The sequence below is a fragment of the Chiloscyllium punctatum genome, chromosome 36 (assembly GCF_047496795.1).
Source record: "Chiloscyllium punctatum isolate Juve2018m chromosome 36, sChiPun1.3, whole genome shotgun sequence".
Classification (NCBI taxonomy): Eukaryota; Metazoa; Chordata; class Chondrichthyes; order Orectolobiformes; family Hemiscylliidae; genus Chiloscyllium; species Chiloscyllium punctatum.
The window spans coordinates 27,649,095-27,665,926 of NC_092774.1; the positions used below are offsets into that span (position 1 = coordinate 27,649,095).

At 45.6% G+C, this 16,832-nt stretch overlaps 1 protein-coding gene and 1 non-coding gene across 2 annotated transcripts in view; one reads left to right on the plus strand and one right to left on the minus strand.

The window, feature by feature from the left end:
- LOC140460300 (uncharacterized) overlaps positions 1 to 16,832 on the plus strand; it is a 749,266-nt gene that overhangs the window by 582,617 nt on the left and 149,817 nt on the right. The gene's annotated exons all lie outside the window — the stretch shown is intronic.
- On the minus strand, positions 8,674 to 8,745 carry trnae-cuc (transfer RNA glutamic acid (anticodon CUC)). Its single transcript has one exon. It is a non-coding gene; the product is annotated as a tRNA-Glu (tRNA).

Consider the following 16,832-nt stretch of genomic DNA (forward strand, 5'->3'; position numbering starts at 1 on the left):
ATTGGGCGTTGCTGCTTGTTGAGCCCAGGAGCTGTTCTCCCTAGATTCTACTGTCCAGTTAAAGAATTGTTGGCTCTTTCTGGGAATGAGTCCCAGCCTGTAAAAAATGGCTCAATATGTTGGGATGTCTGTTCACATTCAACAGTGACTTTTAAATTAGATTTACAGTTCCCTGTCTGTGAAACAGTAAATGGTCCAAGGATTGCACAAAGGCTTGGCAATCCATTGTTGGAAACTGTTTGTTTGAATTGGTAAGTTTAAAAAAAATTCTTTCTTAATTTGCCACTTAAGTTTAAGTCTCTGAGATGGTAGGGGACTTGATCAAAGGATTTGAATCATTGCTATTAATTAGATTATCTTCTTTAACTTTGCCCTAGAAAATTTGCCATATTTATAATTGTTGGTTTTTGTTTAAATTATAATGTTGAGGTGCAAGATCTGTTCTTCATCAAGTCTGGTTAGGAACAGTTGAGAAATTGAGGGACATTGCATGTTTTAATTTCACTCTGTTGTGAATCTAGTGACAGTGACATTCATTTGTATTGGGTTGCTTACCCTTAGTTGTCGTGTCTTCCACCCCAAGTATTCACTATGGTAGTGAGTTCCGCAGTCTCACCACACTCTGAGGTTTTTCATGAAATCCTTAGTACAGAATTGTAAGGGAAAATGTTGACAAGGGCAGAATATAGGGTCTTAACTGCAAAAGCCAGGAAGACATTCGACAAAGTAAAACCATGACAATGTCGGGATAAATAAGGAACTTTGACAGCAATGAAGAGGTCACACGTCAGAGTTCAAGATAATGGTCGTGACAAAAAGAAAAAGTACTCTGCAGATATTGAATATTGTAATTAAGCAAGTTTCTAAATGCTGTAGTTGGTTGAATACGATAATGTAAGAGATTAAAAAACCAAAACCATGAATGTAATTTGATGTTGGTAACCATAAAGCAAGTGCATACTATTGATTGCTTTGGCCAATTCCTAATGGGAATGACAGCAACAGAAAATCATGTCGTGACACACAGATAAAACACACACGTTGTACAACAAAACTAGACTGTTATTGGGATCAAAGACATTTAAATGACAGGAGACATAGTCCCTGCAGTGATCCGAATGTGAGCTGAACAAATTTCACACTTGAACAATATTCTCTGGGAATGCAATGTCCACCTCATTCGGTCATTCAGGCCATCGAGTCAACATTGAGTGACTGTCCCACCCAGACCCAGTTCGTTACCCAATCCCTGTAACCCTGCATCTCCCATGGTCAATCCACCCTCATCTGCACATCCTTTGGACTGTGGAACGAGGCCAGAGCACCAGAGGAAGCCCACGCAGACACAAGGGGAGAATGTGTAAACTCTACACAGACAGTCGGCCCGAAAGTAGGATCAAACTCAGGTCACTGATGCCGTGAGGCAGCAGTGCTAACCACCGTGACACCACCACATGCTGCTATCTTAAAAAGTGAATTTCAAACACTAGAGAACATTTGAGAGAAAAAACAAAACTCTCCTATCTTAAATGAGAGACTAGTCTCTGGCTAGAATTGAGTTGACATTACATTTACATTAAGTCCTCTCCAGATGTTATACAGCTCCATCGGATCAACTGTTTCTTCTAAACTCAAACTGATAGAAGCCCAGCCTGACATCCCCTTGTCCCCGATTATAAGTTGAGTAAATGAGCGACCCTCGACCTCACTGGCATGAAAAAGGATGGACTCAATCCAAGTTGACCTTAACTGTCCAACCTCTTGACCCCCACGCCACAATGTGGTCATCCGCAACTCAGCCCTGAACGAGAGCAGAGGAACTGAATAGACAGCGGTGAGGTGGACATTGCATTCCCAGAGAATATTGTTCAAGTGTGAAATTTGTTCAGCTCACATTCGGATCACTGCAGGGACTATGTCTCCTGTCATTTAAATGTCTTTGATCCCAATAACAGTCTAGTTTTGTTGTACATTGTGTGTGTTTTATCTGTGTGTCACGACATGATTTTCTGTTGCTGTTATTCCCATTAGGATGTGTGAATTCAGTACCAGATTGCAGTCACAGTTCTGAATTTTCCTTGTGGATTGTTGTAGGACGTACTAAATGTCAGTCAGAATATAAGAAGCTCTACTGTTTATTTAACCCTCTGCTGTCATTGTCCTGGGACTGTATGAATGGGGAAGTGAAGAGGAAGTTTTACTCTGTATCTAACTCAATGCAGTCTCTGTCTTGGCAGTGTTTGTTGGGGACAGTGTTGAGGTAGCTTCACTTGAAATTTAAGAGTAGAGGAAGCTTTATTCTGATTGTCATCCCATGCTGTCCTTGTCCTGGGAGGTTTAGATGGCATCTATAATTGAAGTGAATGCAGACTTGGCTGTGGGAGTGGAGGGTACTTCTACCTGAGCACACCCATCTTTGAGATTGCTGTGCTGTTCAAGACAATCTGAGACATCTTCATGCACTTTTCCAACCAACCACAGGGTGGTTAAGGATGGGTATAAATGCTGGCATTGCCAGCGATGACCACACCCCATGCATGAATAAATACTTCCTGTTTAAAAGTTACATTCACGTTCCAAACCCTCTAATGTATGATTACTTACATGGAAAATTCTTGTCTGTTTGCAATTTCATTTTAAAACATAGGAATGTGTCAACCATGTAGAAATATAACAAGAACAACAAATGGAGAATTTAACAGGTAATGAACAGGACCAGAATGCTGAGTCAGCCTGACCCCCATGGCTGAGAGAGTTCTCCCAGATGTTGAAGTTACGCCAATGCCTTTTATTCTTGCAGCTTCCCCAAAAGTTTGTCCCTGATGTAAGATCATTCAATGACCCGAAGGACGAACTCTTTTTATCTCCATAGCTGATGCCAGACTTGCTGAGTAATTCCAGTCCTTCTGCTCTACCCTTTTATGGGATTTGAGCTTTCCTAATTCAGTGTAATGAAGAACTGAAGATGCTGGAGATCTGAAACACAAAAATGCATCAAATGCTGGAGAAACTCAATAGGACTGGCAGCACATGTGGAGAGAAAAGCAGAGTTAGCATTTCAAGTGCTGTGACCCTTCTTCACAACTGTTCTGGACTCAAGCCAGGATATTGTCTTTGTTTCTTTCTCTCTCTCTCCACCAGTGTTGCCAGACTGGCTGAGTTTCTCCAGCAATTTCTGTTATGACACTTTCACAAGGTTGATGTATGTTATCCATCCCTAAGTGCAAGGTGTCTTGCTTGTGCCAATTCAGAGGGCAGTTTAAGAGTCAACCACGTTGCTGTGGGTCTGGAGTCACATGTAAGTCAGACCATGCAAGGATGGCAGTTTCCCTCCTGAAAGGACATTGATGAACATGGGTTTTTAGGACAATTGACGTCAGTGCCATCGATACCATACTGAGACTTACTTTGTGTTCCCCATTTATGATTTGAATTATTCACATCTTACCTCTTGCTGTGGTGGGATTTGAACTCATGTTCCCTGGATTACTCATCCTGTGACATTATGACTACACTGTTGTTTCCCATTCTTTGCTATTTTGTGTTTGTTGTTCACGTCTTTGTCCTTTGATGTTTGGGAAATTGAACCTGTTTAAAAGATTGCCCTAAATTTGTCCCTTTGACCAAGTCTTTGGTCACCTGTCCCAATCTGTGCTCCGGTCTTGTGATTTTTAAAGGAATTCTCAGTATGTTCATGTGAAGCACTTTGACATAATTAACTGTTCACAGGTAGTATTTGAATGCAGCTTGTGTCCCTATCTTAATATCTGAAAGTACAGGGTCATATTTTAAATGTAGAAGACAAAAATGAGGATGATTTCTTTTTTTTTCTGAGGGTTGTGTGTCTTCTTCAAAAGGCAGTGGATTCAAAATCTTTAAGGCAGAGGTAGATAGGTTGTTGATAACCAAGTGGATGAAAGATTGTCGGGGATGTGTTGGAATGTAGAGTTGAGGTTGAATTCAGATCAGCCATGATCTTATTGAATATTGCAGCAGGCTCGAAGTGCCGAGTGGCCTACTCCCGCCTTGATCAGGGTTAATGACAGTACTGACCCTCTCCAACATCACTCTATCCTCTGGGAGGGTCTGCTTTTAGCGTCTTCCGTTCTGATTTGTTTAACCGTAGCTGCTGGTGTTGGTATCTATACTGATGATATCCAACTGTGCCTGAACACCACTTCTCTCTGACTCCTCTGTCATTCATAATTTACCAATAATTTCATCTGAATGCCTGCCCAATTTCCAGCATTGGATAACCATAAACATTCCCTTAGTTCAATATTGTGAAGTGTGAAGACATTGTTTTAGTCCCCAAGTTCGACCTGAGCCCCCGTCCACCCGCCCCCCACCCCCACCTCAGTAACTCTGTTGACAGCCTTCATGTCACTTTAAAACTAGGATCGATAGATTCGTGAAGAGTTGGGGGATGAACAGTTGCAGGAAAAGGGCAGGAAAGTGAATGTGGGGAATGCCTGATCACCCAGAATCCTACTGAATAGAGAAGCAGGCTCAAAGGGCTGAATGGCATGTTCCTGTTCCTCCATCTTCTGGTTCCCGAGCCCTTACCTCTGATACAGGACACAGACTTCAGTGTGTGCCATTACTGAGAGTGCTGATGTTCCCTTGTGTAATATCAACAACTTAGCAGCTGCTGAAACCTCTTGCTCCTTTGTTACCTCTAAACAGAATAAGCCAATGTGTTCAGGGGAGGCGATGGCCGACTTTATTGTCACCAGACTATTCACCCAGGTAGTGTTCTAGGGACTTGGGTTCAAAGCCTGCCACGGCAGAAGGTGGAATCTGAATTCAATATAAATCTGGAATTAAGAGTCGACTGATGAAATCGTTGTGGTTTGTTGTAAGAACGTATCCGAAACTGGTCTGATCTACATGTGATTCAGATCCACTGTCAGCTGATTCAATCAAAACCTCCACTATAACCTCCCTACTTTTATACTCCATTTAAAGGCCAATCTCCCTTTTGCCTTCCCTATTAGTCACTGTGCTCCCAGAAGCAGGATTGTGGATCAGTGTAAAGTAGGTCCTATATCTCTGATTACATCGGTACACAAGGCAGTGAAGAAAGGTTTCAGCACACTGGCCTTCATCAGTTCGGGAATTGAGTAGAGATGTTGGCAAGTTATGTTGTAGGTATACAGGACGGTGATGAGGCTGCACCTGGAATTTTGTGATCAGTTTTGGTCCCCTCAATGTTCTGACTTCTGACTTCTTCAACTCTGGGTTTGGTTGAAGTGTTGGGATACTTTGTCCAACTCAGCATGTTTAAACTTGGCAGGAGGTGAGCACAACAAGATTGAAGTATTTAAAGTTACTTGGACTCTATTTTAAACTTACATCAGGACCAGTAGTCAGAGACACATACAAAATGGAAACAGACCCTTTGGTACAACTGGTCCATGCTGACCTGACATCCTAAACTAATCTAGTGCCATTTGACAACACCTGACCCAAATCCTGTGGCAGCACATTTCATATAAGTACTACCCTCTGCATGAAGAAGTTGTCCCTTTAATATATTTCGGCTCTCACCATAAACCTATGCCGTCTAGTTCTGGACTCTCCCATCCCTGGGAAAAGACCTTGTCTATTACCCTGTCCATGCCCCTCATGATTTTGTAACCTCTATTAAGTCACTCCTCTGCCTCTGATGCTCCAGTGAAAACAGTCCCAGCCTATTCAGCCATTCCCTATAGCTCAAACCCTCCAACCCCCAGCAACATTCCCGTAATTCATTTCTCACAGAGAAGTCAACGTTTCAGTCCTGAAGAAGGGTTAATACCCAAAACGTTGACGACGCCACATCCTGGTGCTGCCTGGCTTGCTGTATTCTCTCATCCTCCTGCTTGCCTACTTCGGGTTGCAACATGAAGTTGCTGAGTGGTAACCACTGCAGCCTCACAGTGCCAGGGACCCAGGTTTGATTCCAGCCTTGGGTGACTGTCTGTGAGGAGTTTGCACATTCTCCCAGTGTCTGCGTTGGTTTTCTCTGGGTGGTCCTGTTTTCTTCGAGAGTCTAAAGATGTTCAGGTCATGTCTATTGCTTAATTGCCCATAGGGTTAGGTATATTCGTCAGAGGGAAATGGGTCTGGATGGGTTACTCTTCGGAGGGTCGGTGTGGACTTGTTCGGACAAATGGCCTGTTTGCCCTCTGTACCTAATCTCATATACACTACTTTTGTCACTAACGAATGGCAGAGTCGATTTGACGGGCCGAATGGCCTAACTTCTGCTCCGATGGTCTTGCAGTCGTAGGTTTCTCTGGATCATTTCATTTGGCAATGTGCAGTCCCTGGCTCAATGAGCAGCAGTTTTCAATGAAACCGAAGCTCATTTGATGGTTGAACTCCTACAGTGTGGAAACAGGTCCTTCAGCCGAACACATCTGCACTGATTCTCCGAAGAGTAACCTACTCAGATCCATTTTCCTACGCTCCATAAATTGCACACAGACCCCCAAGGGTGGAAGTATTCCTGGGTTCCTGGTGCCATGAGGCAGCAGTGCTAACCCTGAGTCACCATGGGGTTGTGGTTGTGGGGGGTGGGGGAGTCAATTGCAGTCCAGCAGAAAACAAAAACAGCCCACCTACTCTCCCACTGCACCCACTGTCAGAACTGTTAGGAGGTTCAGTCCTTGAGGGTGACTAAAGGCAGCGTCACTGGTAGGATCTGATTGCTGGGAGCGCTGGTGCCCCCGCTGGTGCTTCCGCAAGTTGCAGGAAAACATGATCCTCTTCACACACTCGGGCCAGCTGGAGGGCATCTCCCCGGTGTGGACACACTGGTGCTTCAGCAGGGCAGCGGAATTGCTGAAGGACTTCCCGCACTCAGTGCAGCAGAAAGGCCTCCCCCCCCGCCCTCCAGCCACCATCCCCCCATGTGGACCAGCTGGTGCTTCAGCAATGTGGACGAGCGGGTAAAGCCCTTCCCACACTCGGGCAAGAGAACGGTTTCTCCCCGGTGTGGACTGACTGGTGAGTCAGCAGGGCTGAGAAATTGATGAAGGCCTTCCTGCACTTAGTACAACTGAATGACCTTTCCCCCATGTGGACCCACCAATGGGCCAGCAGGTCGGAAGAAAGAGCAAAGCCCTTCCTGCACTCGGGGCAGAAGAACGGCTTCTCCTCAGTGTTGACCCACTGGTGTCTCAGCAGGTGGGAAGAACTGCTGATGGCCATCTCCCACTTGGGGCCAGAGAACAGACTTCCCTGGTGTGGACCAACTGGTGCGTCAGCAGGGCAGAGGAATCACTGAAGGCCTTCCCGCACTCAGGGCAGCAGAAGGGCCTCTTCCTCTCTGCAGACCCATTGGTGCTTCAGATCCCTTTCAAATTTCATAATATGCTTCTGATAGGAGGGAGGCCAGAATTTCACACAATATTCCAAAAGTGGTCTAACCAATGTCCTGTACAACCACAGCAAAACCTCCCAACTCCAATACTCAGTCAAACCCACAAAAAACAAACAGGAAAGAATGGAGGGACAAACCGACTTTTTGAGAGTCAGCTTGGAAGCATCAATGAGAAATCGGTGGACTGGGTTTATTCGGTACCCGTTCTCCTTTAATACACTATATATGTATTTCTCTTGTGCTCTTCGCAGTTTCTCTGTGCTGCAGTGTGTAGTGGCTCGTTGAAATAATGTCCTGATGCAGCTTCATTTGTGGATGTTGGGATGATTGCTTCTGTGGTTAAGTACTTGGTTTGGGTGTGTTGGTTTTTCCGTAGATGCTAGTTTGAAGTTTCCCATTGACTGTTCGCTCTACTGTGACATCCAGGAATGGCACTTTGTTGTTGTTCTCCTCCCCTTCAAACCAGGAGCCCCCCTTAGGCCATAGTCTCACTACTTGGAACACCAATATACAGACTAGTCAAAGGCCTCCACTGAAGAGTAAAACACCAAGTCGAAGATTCACGCTACTCCATTTACTCCATCCAAACATTCCTGAACACCAAAGACACTAAGATAGAATAGTATGGAATAATGATGTCCTTTGATATAACAGCCCTGTTCACATCCATTAACATCAACGTGGCCAAAGAAAACTGAAGACACTACGCGAACAACCAAAGACACAAATACAGCCTCAAATTCATCAGCAACGACAACGCTGCCAACCTCATGGAACTGTGCCTTACCACCCACTTCATATTCAGTAACAAGCCCTACAAACAAATCAACGAAATACCCATGAAATCACCAGCATCAGGATTCCTAGCAGAAGCAATAATGCAGAGAGTCGAACAAACAGCCCTTCCAATGATCCAACCCAAAGTTTGAGTCCGCTACAACGATGACACTTTTGTCATCAAAAAATGAAACAAATTAGAGGAAACATACAACACCATCAACATTATCCTTACTGGCATAAAATTCACAAAAGAGGAGATCAACAGCAAAGTGCCATTTCTAGATGTCACAGTAGAGCGAACAGTCAATGGTAAATTCAAAACAGCGTCTACAGGAAAACAACGCACGCGAACCAAGAACTTAACTACAGAAGCAATCATCCCTACACATACAAGCAAATCTGAATCAGGACACTATTTCAACGAGCCACTACACACTGCAGCACCCAGGAACTCCGAAGATCAATAATTAACTGTACAGCGCATTTGAGAAGAGCGTGTATCCGATAAACCCCAAGAAAACTGCTTCCCTGACCGGGAATCGAACCCGGGGCGCGGCGGTGAGAGCGCCGAATCCTAACCACTAGACCACCAGGGAGATGCAGATATGCTCTGATGGCTCTACTGAAATTTTCTTCCCTGCTCGGAAATCGAATCCAGGCCACAGCAGTTGGAAAGCTTTCACCTGTGCATCCAACAATATCATTTCTTGTATCCATTGCTCCCGATGGGGTCTCCTCGACATTGGGGAGACTGGAGACTCCTCGCAGAGTCTAGTCACAGCACTTGAGGGAACATCTCCAGGACACCCGCACCAATCAACCCCATCGCCCTATGGTCCAACATTTCAACACCCCCTCCCACACTGTCGAGGACATGCAGGTCCTGGGCCTCTTCCATCGCGGCTCCCTCCCCACCCGATGCCTGGAGGATGGACGCCTCATCTTCCGCTTCGGGTAAATTCAACCGCAGGCCATCAATTTGGACTTCAGCAGTTTCCTCATTTCCCCTCCACCCACCTAACTTCAGTTCCAACCTTCCAGCTCAGCGCTGTCGTCAAGACTTGTCTCACCTGCCAATCTCCCTTCCGACCTATCCGCTCCACCCTCCTCTCTGACCTGTCACCTCATCCCCACCCCCTGTTGCACTCTTTGCTACCTTCGGCCCAGCACCCCCCAATTTATCCCTCCACCCTGGAGGGGTCCTGCCTCTATTCCTGATGAAGGGCTTTTGCCCGAAACGTCGATTTTCCTGATCCTCGCGGAAGCTATCTGACCTGCTGTGCTTTTCTAGCACCACTCTGATCTAAACTCTGGTTTCCAGCCTCTGCAGTCCTCACTTTTGCCTACCCAATAAAACCAGTGTGCCAATTTCACATCAACAAACTGACACAAGCAGACACAACGTCGACAGAAACACTAGCACATTACTTTACATTAAAGACATCTGTGAAATGATGTCCAGACAACTCAACCCTCTCAGCATCATGGTCGCCCACAAATTTACCAACACACTTAAACAGCGGCTAATGAACCTGAAATACCCGATACAAACAACCAGCAAACGAATGTTATTTACAAAATACTATACAAGGAAATATATACATGAACTCTGCCACACAGGTCTCTGTGGCAAGAAATGCTGGGATGAGATAAGGAAGACTTTTTTCCAGCCAAAACGAATCGGCACTGACTGGACAGCCATTTAAAATCAAGGCTGTCAGCCCAGGGTGGAAGATCCGAAGGGATGAACAGTTTTCTTATTTCCTGAAGACTCACAAAGCTGAGACTGGGTTTTGGTGTTTGTTCCCTTTCCACTCCGAAGAGCCGCAGTGGTTGGGGCGGTGTGTTGGGGAAAGTGAAATGTGCCCGTGACCAGTGTGTGGGGTCTTTCAGCTTCCCCTCCTCTGACGGCGCTGTGACTTGACTCTGATGTTCTCAGGGACATTTACTGACACGAGACAGTGAAAAGATTCTCATTCCTGCAGATTAGGAATTGTACCCATATGCCGGTTTCAGGACAATGAGAAAGATTAATTGGGGTGTGTGAAGAAGCTGTGAGCTGCATTTCAAACAGGTAGGTGGAGTCAGATACGTCATCCATTGCGCCCATGGTCCTGAGAGTAGCTTACACCACCATGTTCAGAGCTCTGACGTTAACACGGACATGAGCAGCAATGGGAACATTCACAAGGTGAACAACCAAAGATAATCACCGTCACAGATTCCCTTCCACAGGCCCAACTTTGTGAAGCAGTATCTTTCACTGGCAAAGGAAACACCCTTGTCCTCAGGTGCCTGCTTCATTTCGATCAAAATTTCCGCTGATATCTGCTTGTTCCATCCTGACAGACAGTGGGTTGCAGATTCTCATCGTTACCAATGTGAGTGAAATATTTCCCAACTCCACTGATTTGAATCTTAAATAAGAAACCGGGGAACAGTCTCCCTTTGTTTTTGACGACATTTCTCAACTGCAGTCGGCAGGGTTCACACCTGCGTGGGGAAACCGCAATGGATCTCAAGTCCATCGCATTAACCACTCGGTCCACCAGTACAGAACCACACTGACAGCTTCATTTCCCAGATCTCTCTGCTTGTGGAGCTTAGAAAGAGTATATCACTGCTGAGTTTTTTGAGTCCAAACACTTCACAGGTTTCGATACGGTTGAATATTTGCATTTGGCGTGTCTAGGTGTTTCATCCCGAAAGATGATATGGGCTTTCAGTTAAAACAAAAACTGAAATTGCAGGAGCAACTCAGCAGGTCAGGCAGCATCTGTGGAAAGAGAAGAAGAGACAAGATTTCATACCTTCTTCTGAACTTTGCCTTCTCCCACACGTACTACCAAACCTGCTGAGTTTCTTCAGCAGGTTCGCTTTCTGTCTCGGATTCTCAGTATCCGCACTCCTTGACGTTGGACATTGAATCAGTTCAGAAACCCCTTTGTGTTTCCTCAGTGGAGACGATTTCCATTTGGGAAACATTTTCCTGACCCAATTAAATAGACGCTACTTTGCAGCTAAGAAAGCGGTAGGAGTGAAATCACCTTGGGTGGTTTCAAAACACCAACCTTGCAGTTAATAGCCAAGCGCGCTGACAAAAAGCAGCACAATGACAGGCATTTGGGTAGCGTCCACAATCTCTTCAAGGAAGCTAGTACTGAATTAATACGTAATTCAGTTTGCCTAGCCATCAGTTTTATTTTCCCATAATAAAGCCTGGGACATACATTGTGGAGACATAGGGACAGTCCGATCTCATCCTCTGCAGGCACATCCATGTCACTAGGAACTAGCTCTCCTACACTGGGGCCATCGCCTTCGAATCTTTCAGTGTTTTACCTGTTCCCGAGCTTTCGGATTGGCCCGGAGCCGAGAAGAGGTTTGAATGCCTGATGTGCAGGAACTGCAATTTCGCTGAAATTTGAAAACTTTCAACGTTCAAACTTTAACAACGTCCTCACTGAAATAATTTGCGAAAACCTGGAAGAAATTCTTCCAAACTTAGCTGGATCATTTCGGTTTGGAGGATCTTGATCTTAAATTAGAAAGAGGCTGTTGAATGTGGACATGTGTTCCCCACGTTAACTGAAAGTGGTTGGCCAATGCTTCCCGATGCAGGGCTGCCTGACCCACCGGGCGGTCTCTTTCCTAAACTGTTCCCGGCGCTTCCGGCCGCACCGTGAAGTCATAAGGCAAGCCCCCAGCGATGGCCTGCAGCTGTTGTGACTCAATAATGACGTTGGCCCCGGAACATGATTATAAATCAGTTCATGGGTCACGTGGTACTGAATCATTCAACGGAACTTTCTTCAAACTTCAGGGATTGATATGTGGGAGGAGGTAAATGGGCAGGTGTTATACCTCAGTCCACTCTTTCTTCACTTTCATCATCTCCCATAGTCCCAATAGTCCCAAGGCATCCATCGACCATTATCCCAAGGCATTTTCCCCTGTAACCGCCAAATGTGTAACACTTGCCCATTTACCTGCTCCCTCTTGAATAACCAAGGACTCAAACATACCTGCCAGATGAAGCAGCACTTTACCAGTACTTTTGCCACAACCTAGTCTACTGCATTCACTGCTCGCACAGTGTCGTTTCTCCAATGTAGCATGAAGCATAAACTGGGTGACTCTTTGCAGAACATTTCGGCTCTGTCCGCAAAAAGGCCCTGACCTTCCGGTTGCCTGCCACTTTAACACATCACCCTTCTTCCTGACCAACATCTCTGTCTCAGGTTTGCAGCAGTGTTCCAGCTCCAGATGGAAGAGCAACACCTCATTTTCCACTTGGAGCCCCTACTGCCCTCCGGTCTTCAATATCGAGTTCCATAACTTTCGGGCCTGAACTCCCCCATGTCCTTGACTCCTACCACACACACACAAACACACGACTCCGCGTTATCTCATAGTCTGCTGTGACACACTACTTATTGTTAGCTACTAACAGTCTCCATTAACAATTGTTCACCCTCCCACGCAGATCGTTATTCACTCCTACGTCCTTCCTATTGGTCTCTCTCTGAGCTAGCAGCAAACAGAGCAATGTACATTGGAGACTCTGAGGCAGCTGAAACTTTCTCAGAGTGAAATACATTCCACATTGTTTCAAGAATTGCAAGCAGCAAAGAGTTTCCAGAACATTTGCTTGTCATTCTGTCCCCGGAGCTCTGATGTTTGTCTCATCCCCAGGAACTGGGCGATCTCCACTGGCGGATAATTAAACCATTTTGTTTCTACTTGCACGTTGTTGTGGAGGGAGGGCAGAGTCCATTCGCTCTTCTGCTGTCTCTCTCTCTCTCTCTCTCTCTCGCTGAAAGCCTTGGGGTGAGAGGTGTCAGTTACATTAATACGGGGATTATGAACAGATTTGATTGTGAACTTGCTCCAAAGGTCTGTTTTCGGAGAGATAGAAAGATGCTGTGCTGGCGGGAGAGAATGGTTTCTCAGCTGGGTTATGGTCCCAACACGCACCCATTGTGCCATTCTCCTGCATTGCACAGCAGCTTTTCCAGAGAAGTATTCAGCTTTTCATCTGGCGTGTGGCATGCACGTTTGAGAATGATGTCAGAAGAGGTTCACTGATGTCGTGTCATATGCTGTTGTGCAGACATATCGCCGATGTTGAAAATTAAACTGTCTAAATTCCCACATTCTGTTTTTCGATCTGTGATTTCACTCAGACTCAAAAATGTTCAAAACTCGCAACGTTCAAACGTTAACAAAGTGCTCATAGAAATAATTAGCGAACATCGAGAAGAAATTTTTCCAAACTTACCTGGGGAATTTCCCTTTGAGGGGTTTTGAACTTTAAGTGGAAGGAAGGGAAGTTTGCCTCGAGGCTGTTTAATGTGGAGATGTGTTCTCCATGTAAACTGGTCGTAGTTGACCATCCCAGTGCTTCCCGATGCAGGGCTGTCTGGCCCACAGCGAGGTTTGCTCGTAGCAACTGGAGTGAATCCAGAGAGGGAGAAGACTCTGCAAATGTGCTCAACAACTTTTTTCTCTCTTATCGGTATTTTCCTTGTGTATTCCCTCAGTTAGTCACGTATGCAGTTTGCACCCTGGAAAAGGATTACTTCTTTTCTCATGTTCACAATTAAAAGTGTAGTTTCTGATTGAACTGAGCCGCATTGAAAGGATTGTCATATTGATATATATATCTACACGCATCTAGGTTAAATTAGATTCTCTACAGTGTGGAAACAGGCCCTTCGGCCCAGCTCGTCCACACCAACCCTACGAAGGGTAACCCACCATTTCTTTCTAACTAATGCACCTAACACTATGGGCAATTCACCTGACCTGTGGGAGGAAACCGGAGTACCCGGAAAAAACCCCACGCAGACACAAGGAAAATGTTCAAACTCCACACAGACAGTTGTCAGAGGCTGGAGCCCAACCTGTGACCCCACTGCTGCGAGGCAGCAGCACTAACCACTAAGCCACCGTACTGCCTCAAACGCATTGCTTCATATGGTGTATCTCTGATATTGTTGGCTGTTGTAAAAGTTTCTTTGCAATTATTATTCACGTTCTAATGTAGTAATGGAGTTACGTCCTTTTTAAATCATTTTTATTTAATCCAAAGACAGAAAGTAAGTTAGCAAGTTTACTGGCTTTCTTTTCTCAAGCAGCCTTGACATTTCATTTTCATATCCTTGATTCAGTTCCATTTCCAGCACTTTTGTAGGCAGTTTATTCCATGTTATGAAGTTTACCTCGAGACACACCTAAGTCTATTTTAAGGTTTCTGTGTGCCGGGTAATGTGTGATCACCAGGCATCTGGCAATCTTCAGGAATTTCCACCTATGTTATGTTCATTTAACTGTGCAGACTGATCACTTATTTTGTGATTTTCTTTGCAGGAAGACGTGCAGAAAGAAATCTGAAAGAAAATGATACATCTACTTCTGACAGAGCCACTAGATTCATTGGGACTTGAATATCAGCAGCCATTCCAATCGAGAAGAAATGTTTGCTTTTGTTTGCTTGAGAGACTTTGGACACTGGTGTGGCAGGGAGAATACTGAGATACCGAGTGAGGGAGATTCAGTGCGCTGACTGTGAAAAGTGCTTCAAACCATTTACTCAGATTGGGGAATTAAAATCACACCCCTCACGGTGGGAAAGACGATATCCCCGCACTGTTTGTAATTTCAGACGCAGAGCAACACAAGGAAAGCTCCACCCAGTGAGGAAATCGTGGAAATGTGGGGACTGTGGGAAAGGATTCCATTCCCCATCAGTGCTGGAAACCCACAGACGCATTCACAATGCGGTGAGAACGTTCACCTGCTCAGTGTGCAGGAAGGGGTTCAGTCAGAGAGAAGCCATTCACGTGCCCCATGTGCAGGGGAGAGCTCACTCAGTCAGCTGCACTGCTGACCGACCAGTGGGTCCACACTGGAGAGAGGCCATTCACCTGCTGTCAGTCCCAAAAGGGCTTCACCTGCTCCTCCCACCTGAGGAGGCACCACCGAGTTCACGTGCCAGCACCAGGGGGTTGGAGGAGCGATGGCCAAGTGCTCCGATCAACCCAGCACTGGGGCGTCCCAGGTTCGAATCCCACTGCGGTAGATTGCAGAATTGGAGTTCGGTCAGTTATCTGGACTTCATAATCTAAGGATGACACCACTTTTAGGGGGGAAAAACACAATCTGATTCACTCATGTCCTTTTTAGTGATGGAAACTGCCGTTGCGGGAAAGGGTTCACTCAGTTATCCCAGCTGCATGTTTTACCCGGCTGTACCAAGGATCCAGTAACAAACGGACAACTCAGCTGACCAACAAAGAAAGTGGGGTGGGGGGAGTCGGTGCACTTTGAGCTGGAGGTGTTTTCTTGAAAAACTACTTTTTGTCTGCCTTTCTCCTGGGGAAATCTGAAGCTGTCACAAAATAGGGTCAGAGTAAAGGTTACCTGAACTTACCGCCCGGCTTAGACCCTGTGAGGTCCAACAGGTTTTTGTTTTAAAGCTGCTCATTTCTTTCAGCCTCCAGCACTAATGTCATGTCTCAGAAGGACCAGTGAATGAGTAGCTAATATTGTTACAAATTGTATATTTTTTCAGGACTTCAGGTTCATTGTTTCATTGGAATTGCAAAGATTATTGGCAACAGTGGGAGGTGTGGGCTGTATTCACTGGAAACAAAGTTTTAAAATGTCACAAACACCAGGGTATATTCTAACAGGTTTATTTGGAAGCACTAGGTTTCGAAGTGCTACTCCTTCAGGTAGCTGTGGAGTAGGATCACAAGACACAGAATATATCGCAAAAACATTATCGTGTCATTCAACATAAGTGACGTATTGAAGAAACCTAGATTGCTGTTAAATCTTTCATCTTTTAAAATGGGCTGCAGATTTCGGTTCATTAATATGTACATTCCAGAACTTCTTTTAAGTCACGTTCTCCAGGAAAGTTGATGTTTTTTAAAAGGAGGTAACACCTCACATCAAACAACGCATGAAAGCTGTGAGGTGAGAGTCTGTCTGTATCCCAATCTTGAGTCAGACTGGTTCTATTTCCAAATATATAATCCTGTAAATGCAAATTCACCCCAAATGTGTGAGTGCATGCATGAGAGAGAGTGTGTGTATGTGCGTGTGCATGCTGGGTAAAGTGTGTGTGTGATGGAGTGTCGTCATGTGCGAAGATGTATGCGTGGGTGTGAGTGGGGGGGCGTGTTATTGTGTGTCTGAGAGAGAGCATGTCTATCGGAAAGGCTCTGCACGAGCGTGTGAGTGTGTAAGAGTATGTGTGAGAGTGAGGGACAGACAGAGAGAGAGAGAGCGGAACAGTGAAGTGGGGTTACCTGTCATGTGACATGAACCCAAGTTCGCGGTTGAGGCCATCCTCCTGGTTTCCGAACTTGGCTATCAGCCTTTGCTGGGCCTCTAAAAGTGATTAAGCAGTTACACAACACACATTGGAGAGGTCAGGGTGGGACTTGTCTTTCGATTTGCAGAAGGTGGGACGTTCTGGGTGCTGGAAATGAAGGAATACACATACTGGAGGACCTTTGGCACAGAGAGATGGAGCTGGAAGCCAGGCTGCAGACACGATGGGGGAATTCACTGTGGAAACAGGCTGTTTGACCCACCAAGTCCACACTGACCCTCCGAAGAATGTAGTCCCACCCCCCGACACACCCGATAATCCCCACAGCTAATCCCT